Consider the following 7145-nt stretch of genomic DNA (forward strand, 5'->3'; position numbering starts at 1 on the left):
GTATGTATGTGAGCAGTTGGTCTTACCAGAATCATTGTTGAACTACCTGAAGCATGCTTTTAGAATACTAAATATGATGCTGTTGTCTCGTCCTTATTGATACTGCCTCTCCCCCTAAACTCATTGACTTGTTTGCCCAATGTGATTACAGATGTTATGGTTTAAACTTGTTTTTTTTTTTTTTAAATAATAATTCTTTAGAACAGTTCAAATCCCCATTGATGGCACAAATTAGCATTTTGTTGTCATTGTTGCTGTTTTGCAAGTAGTATTCTAAAGGCACAAACAGGAATAACTGGTTTTTAGCCATAGGATTTTTTTTGGTATTTTGCTCCTATTGACTATAATGCACACATTGGGAAAACCTCTCAAATGAGCTCACAGAATTTTGGGACCATTAGCAACAAAATTATGAAACATGAAAATTCTGCTGAGTGATACCTAAAACGCCACCACTCTTCTTTTTTAACAAACAGAAAGTAGCACCTCTGCAAACTGAGTTGTTGTGTTGTCCTTTGTTCTGTTTCTGACCGAGGCTTAGCTCTGCAATAATTTTTAGACCTATTCAGTGTTTTTTTAAAGAGACAGTTTTTCTCTCCTTAGTAAAAACTTCCTTGCTTTTTAAAAGAATTGTGTTAGTCTACAGACTAAGCATAAAGTCCAGTTACAGGGCTAGAGATGTTTTCCAAATAATTCTGATCTATAAAGGAAATGACTTTGATTTTTTTTATTGGCTAACCAATTGTTTATGAATCTTGTTTATGTCATGAACTTTTCTAGTTCATCTAAGAAATTCTCCAAATGTGAGCACTTAAGATTCTCAGTACCAGAATTAAATTGGACTCCATAAAATCCTCTTAGAGTTACTCTTGCTTTGTTGTTGTTGTTATGTACTGTCTGGTCTTTAGGTAGTGACTTAAGTTTACCCTAAACAAAGGGTGGTATAAAATAATAAGGACAAATAAGAGGCTTTTTCCCTCTCTCTTTAAGCCATATATCATATATATAATATTCTCTCATATATATTTTGTAAGGAAATGATAAATGAAATGTTTGTGTCTGTTTAATTCCTGACCTGTCTTTATTCTCCTTCTCAGTATAATCCCCACCTATCTGAGCCAGAGCCAATGACAGTAGAATAGAAGTTCTATAGTTCTTAATCACTTTGCAAGGAGGGGCAAAAACGTCATATTACCTATATAGACATTGCTAGACTATAAACTTTCTATAGCTGTAATGTTGAACTGTTTGAGTTTTTAATTGGGTTGTATGATCAGTAGTTCATTTTGAAAAAGCTTTATGAGCTCTTAAGAAATTGCATGGCTTGTTGTTTAATGTAATTTAAGAGACCCTCCACTTTCTTGAGAAATACATTCTAAAATATTTTTAGATGTTCAAATCGGTGAAACTACTAGAGCATAATAATGCAGAGAGGTATAATTGCAAAATGTAAATGCCCTCTAGAGAGTTTTTATTGAATACCTGGTAGCGAGTAGGCAGTGGCAAAGCCACCCTAAGTTACAGATGCCAGCCAGCCCTTCTCCTCTGTGGGTCTTACATACCAGCCCTTCCACCTCTGAGGTTCAAATTTGTGCCTCAGACAGAGTTTCTCATGCTCGTGCTCTCTTTTTTTATTTTTATTTTTTATTTTTAAGGTATAGATTGCGCACAGTTGAACACTCTTAAATCCACAGATGCCAGGGGTCTACTGTAGCATCAATAAGTATTTAGCAGAAACTAACTCCATAATGAATGGAATTCAATTCCACACATGGTTTGTTCAAGCACACTTATAAGTAGCCTCTATTTTTTTAATATCTTTTTAAAATGTAAATATTTGGATGAATTTTTTGTTTGTTTTGATATATTCATTTGCTATACCAACCATGGTTTCAGAATTCACCTTTTAAACAACATGGTTTCATAATCTGTAAAATGAACTTAAGGATCTTGTGTATCATACTTATCTCCCAGATGTGTGAGAGTAATGTGTTCATAAAGCATGGATCCATCTTGGTTGTATAGCTTCATCATTCACTGTTGTCTATCTTACAAAGTTAAGTGGCATTTAAAACCATTCCTGCCCTCACAAATGTCTGAGGAGGAGGGAATGGAATGGGACCTGAAACTTAAAAACCTAAGGAAAAGTGGCAGTCAGAAGGAAAGGAACATTGCCTTGTTAATGAGATTTTTAATCTACATTCAGAAAATAGTGACTTTGATAGGCGGGAAAGGCATATTTAGACATTAGTGAAAGTAAAATACTTAAAAGCAATTGTCTGAAAGGCATATTTGCAGTGAATCAGACTAAAATTTTATTTTGGCTCTTAAGGAAAAGAGGGACAGTGTGACACTGAAGCCTTTATTTAATGGCTCATGTTATTTTATAGGTACAATAGGTAAATGTGATAATACGCTAGGCTCTTTTATAGCATTCATCTTTTGTAGTACAGTAATCTCCACACCCTTGGTATGAAGGAAAATTCAGTTGTTTAGTGCATTTGATTAGTGAAATAATTTGCCACGGTTTTGGGTGGCATCGTTTATAACTGTAGAGCTAAAATCAATGTATTTGCTCTAATTTTGTTAAAATCAAATCCTACTTTCTTTGAACTACTATCTGATTGAGTGAAGAGCAGCCTAGCATATAAACAAGACCTGTGTTACTAGTACAAGTGGAATATTAGATTGTGTTGCTAAGATGGTTTGTATATTTATAAGAACATCATCCCTAAATGACATTAGGAGGGAAGAACAAAATTAAAGAACTAACTTGCAAACTTTTGAATAATTTCTTAAGGACTTTTGTGAAATTTACCAATTAATATTTGTGTGATGTTTCTATTTTTTCCATTTATACAAAAGCATGGATTTCTACCTTAATTACAACATCTAAGATTGGTTTTTCTTTTTCAGATTTAAAGATTATTTAGGAGTATAGCTCTTAGGTTTGGGTACCATTTATTTAACTGCTCTTTCAAAAAGTGGGAAGTGAACCTCATTTGTTAAACTTGAGCCGTGTGTGCTCTGTTCTGATGGACCTTTCTGGTTATTAACTCATAAACCTCCACAACTACCTGCTGAAAGGTGGTGGGATTGTTCTCATTTTATAGATGAAAATAGCAAAAACCTCCTGAGATTAAGAAACTTGCTCAAAGTTACGTATCAGATACTGATTCAAAACTTTTTCTAAAACGTAAATGTTCTTTCCCCTACACTGTATTTGACATGAAAAATTTATAAAACTGAGCATATGAGCAGTTCGTTAATACTTGCTTTTCCACAATCCAGCAACCAGAAAGTTCAAATAACTTCAGTACTGAATGGACCATATGTTTGCTCTACTGTATTTAAAAAACAAAACTCAACTGCCGTCGAGTCAGTTTGACTCATAGCAACCCCTCCTTGGGTTTCCAAGGCGCTATCTCTACGGAAGTAGATTGCCTAATCTTCCTTCCAAGGAGTGGCTGGTAGGTTTGAACTGCCAGCCTTCTGGTTAGCAGTCAAATACCTTAGGCACTATACCACCAGAGCGCCATACTGTAAAACAGCATATAAATACAAGTTATTCCCAGAACTCTATAAAACTCTGAAGTCTTCTGAACTTAAGAATTGATTAGTTATATTTGTGGTTTGTGTATTTAATTATTTGAAATTTTTGACAGTTCATTTTTGTTACTTGATGGTTAGTTGTCCACAGTACCCTGTTTAATCTCTTAATCTTTAAATAATCTCTTTTAATCTTTAAATGTCCCATTGATTAATAGAATCATAGTCTTTAAAAACATTTTCTTTAAGATAGATTTAATAAGGTTGATTGAATTTTAGAGTTGTGAAGAATTGAAAGATTCATCTTTATGTTACAGATGGAAGAAAGTAAAGTATTCGCCCTTTGGTTGTATAACCAGATAGTGGTAGAAGTGAGATTACAGGTTGTCTTCTGTCTGGTCTTCAGAAGACTAGAAATCCATTCAGTTATGAATTTCTCTCCGACATAATTGGGCCTGAGAAGATCCAGTACTCCTAGAAAAAAAGTCTGTAAATTATTGAAATATCATTTGATTGTGCCATTCTTTTTCCCCCTACTGCCCCTTGTACTGATTTCTGTCGTAAAGTAGCTGTGATAGTCTGTCACTTCTTTGGCATGTCTGTCTCCCTCTGCTAACCTGTGAGCTTTATCTCTTACCTGCCTTTTATCCCCAGCGTATACTATACGATTGTAATGTGGAAACCTATCACTACTTCTTAAAGAAAAGAAATATGGGCTGGTTTTCATTACCATTATCCCATGTGATATTGATATGGTTCAGAAATACTTCTGATGCTGACTGAGTATTACTGGTATTCTGCCCTCAGCAGTCTCTAAGTCTGTGAGGTTGAACAGAGCCTGAAAATTCAGAGACCTCTAGGTACTAATAACAATGACTTTTGGAAGGCAGCTAATCTCTGGTCTCTGTGTGTTCTTTATAAATTGAGTGATACTGGAGATGTTGGTCCTAAATTGTCCAATTCTGTTACCTACACACCCTTAATAAAATGTACTTGATTATTCCTTTCAAATCTAGTTGTTTGCATAGCAAAAGGAAACTGAGGGATAGCATGGACTCTGGTGTCAGACTGCCTGGGTTCAAATCCCAGTTCCCTCTTAGTTGGATACAAGGTATATAACCTCGCTGTGCTTCAGTTTGGGGGCCTGCTTCGTAGGGTGATTAGGAATTAGTGTATGTAAAGTGCACAGAACATTGCCTGGTGCACAGTAAGTAGTTGCTGTTACTGTTGTATATTACCATATTGTAATAACTTGAATATACTAATATGCTTCCTGTATCCCATGAAACATAAGAAGGGAACTGTATATGGTCCTTTTTGGACTTCACTGTGGAATGAGGGTGAATTCTACTGGATATAGAAACTAAATAGTGTTCTTTTTTCTAACTGAAGAATAAAAGTTTTAAGGTGAACATGTAAGATGGGTAGTACAGGATTTAATAATGAAATACAACCAGAGTAATAATACTGGCAAGAGGAGTTGTTGTTTCTATAATAAATTTTTGGAACCTGCACATCCAGTTCCCGGAATACTTGAAGAAGCTGTGTGTTTTTCACTGATGCCAAACTCACTGCTCAGAATTTCTTTCAGCATCAGACCATGAACTACCCAAGGAAAATCAGTCTTACTTCTGCATAGTTAGATTTTCTTCAGAAATCATAGCAGCTTCATTATTGAGGCTTAGATTTGTCAAAACAGGTGCTTAAGGAGAAAAGGAATTTGAGAAATATTTTAGTCGAGAGTAGTGTCATATTCAACAGGTATGTATCAAGCACCTATTCTGCTCTTTTACATATGTTCTCATTGGATCTTCACAACTACCTTATATCACCAGTGACTCAGATTTAGTCCCTTGCTATTTCTAGCTTTTTTGGAATATGGTCTGTACTTTGACATGGGAGTACTTTGACATTCATACACAAAATAGTCGCACCACTTAGGATTTGCTTGATGTGTTTTTTTCTCTGGTGCTTTGTATATTTCTTTTAAGTGATCACAATCAAAAGTCAAACTACATCAATACATACTCTGGACAATGACTCTCTTAAGAGAGCATCCAGAAATCACTGAGACTATGACCCTGAGCTGCCCTTCAGGTCTGGAATTGAACCTACTGTGGCTTCCAGCCAAAGGCATATAAACTGAATATTTACATTAGGTAGGTATACTCTTGGAGCGATCAATCATGGGAGAATAGAAGGGCTGTGTATTCACAAGGAGACAGCTCACGGGGCAGGAGTGCATGAGAGAAGGAAACGTGGAAGAAGTGGCTATGGGGAGAAAGTGGGAGGAGAGCTGTTGCATTGTGGGAAATTGCAGTCAGTGTCATGAGACAAAGTACTTGAATTGCTGTATGGAAAATAAATTTGCTCTGTAAACGTTCACCCAGATTGCAAGAAAGTAACATTAGAAAGACATCCAGATTAAAGCAGTAGGGTCTTAAGTACATAAGAGAACAAGATTCCATCCCATGTGTTCTAAGGCTTTTAAGTGTGGCCCTACAGCCTGAGGGTCCTCTGTATAGCTTCTGTTCAGTGGGAAGAAAGCTCTAGAGCAGGCTGTACTGTGCCCATAATGAAATTGAGTGTATAGCAGGCAGGCAGGATTGCTCCAAATGGCTTATTTTATCTTGACTTTTCTTAACTTGGAATTCTACCAGAAAAACACATAACCAGTTTATACTGCTTAGAAGTGCTCTGATGTCAGGAAAAGTCTGTCACCACTAGTCCTATGATGGCCTAATCTGGTTTCCAGGACTAACCCTGTGCATATAGGCTGTAGGTCATCTGTATACTGAGAATGTACTATGCTGACTGCAGTCTACCCCAGGAGCTCAGAGCTCCTGTTGTTTTTGTGGTTGACCCTGTCATTCATTGTCACCAAGGCCTGTCTCTTCCAGATTCCTGAGAGACTTAGGTATTTCCCATCAACCTCTCCATCTGACTTCTTTCTTTTGGTGCTCACCTGTATAAAAACCTTCCTGTTTGAATATTCTGCAGGATCCTGTTGTCTCTAGCTGCATTCTTGTTTGCCTTTCTTTCCTTTGTCAAAATACCTTCCTTTTCACCAGGCTTTAGGTCTTCTAAATTTCCTTCAGTTTGTCTACTGTCTCCAAAAGCCTGCTCTCTCAGGATCTGATGGTTCTGTATAAACTTCACAGAGCTGCTTTCAGTCTTGGATCCCAGGCCTTGTGTGTTTTAACCTGCTTTCCCACTAGCCTGAAATCCCCTGGGGCTTCTCTGACTCTGCTCTTACTTCCTTGCCTCTCCATAATTCTACTCACAAACCCCACACTCTTTTGACTTAATTGTTCCTCTCTGTAAGACTTTGGAGAGCTTAGCAGTTCTCATCTGCTGAAAAAATACTTTTCTTAGTATGTACAATTACGTATTTCTATTCCAACCCCAAGATCAACATTTATTTGTATCCCTCCATCAAGCTTCCCTGTCTGACTTCTTGTTGCTGTTGAGTAACATGCCTCCCCTTTATCAAAGTTTAAATCTTAAAGGGCCGCGGCCGCTAGTATAGTGTTGGGGAGCTCTGGTAGCATAGTGGCTAAGACACTTGCCTGCTAACCAGACGGCTGGTGGTTCAA

This window comes from Orycteropus afer, unplaced genomic scaffold (genome assembly GCF_000298275.1).
Source record: "Orycteropus afer afer isolate SDZICR_OR568_19922 unplaced genomic scaffold, OryAfe1.0 scaffold00027, whole genome shotgun sequence".
NCBI lineage: Eukaryota > Metazoa > Chordata > Mammalia > Tubulidentata > Orycteropodidae > Orycteropus > Orycteropus afer.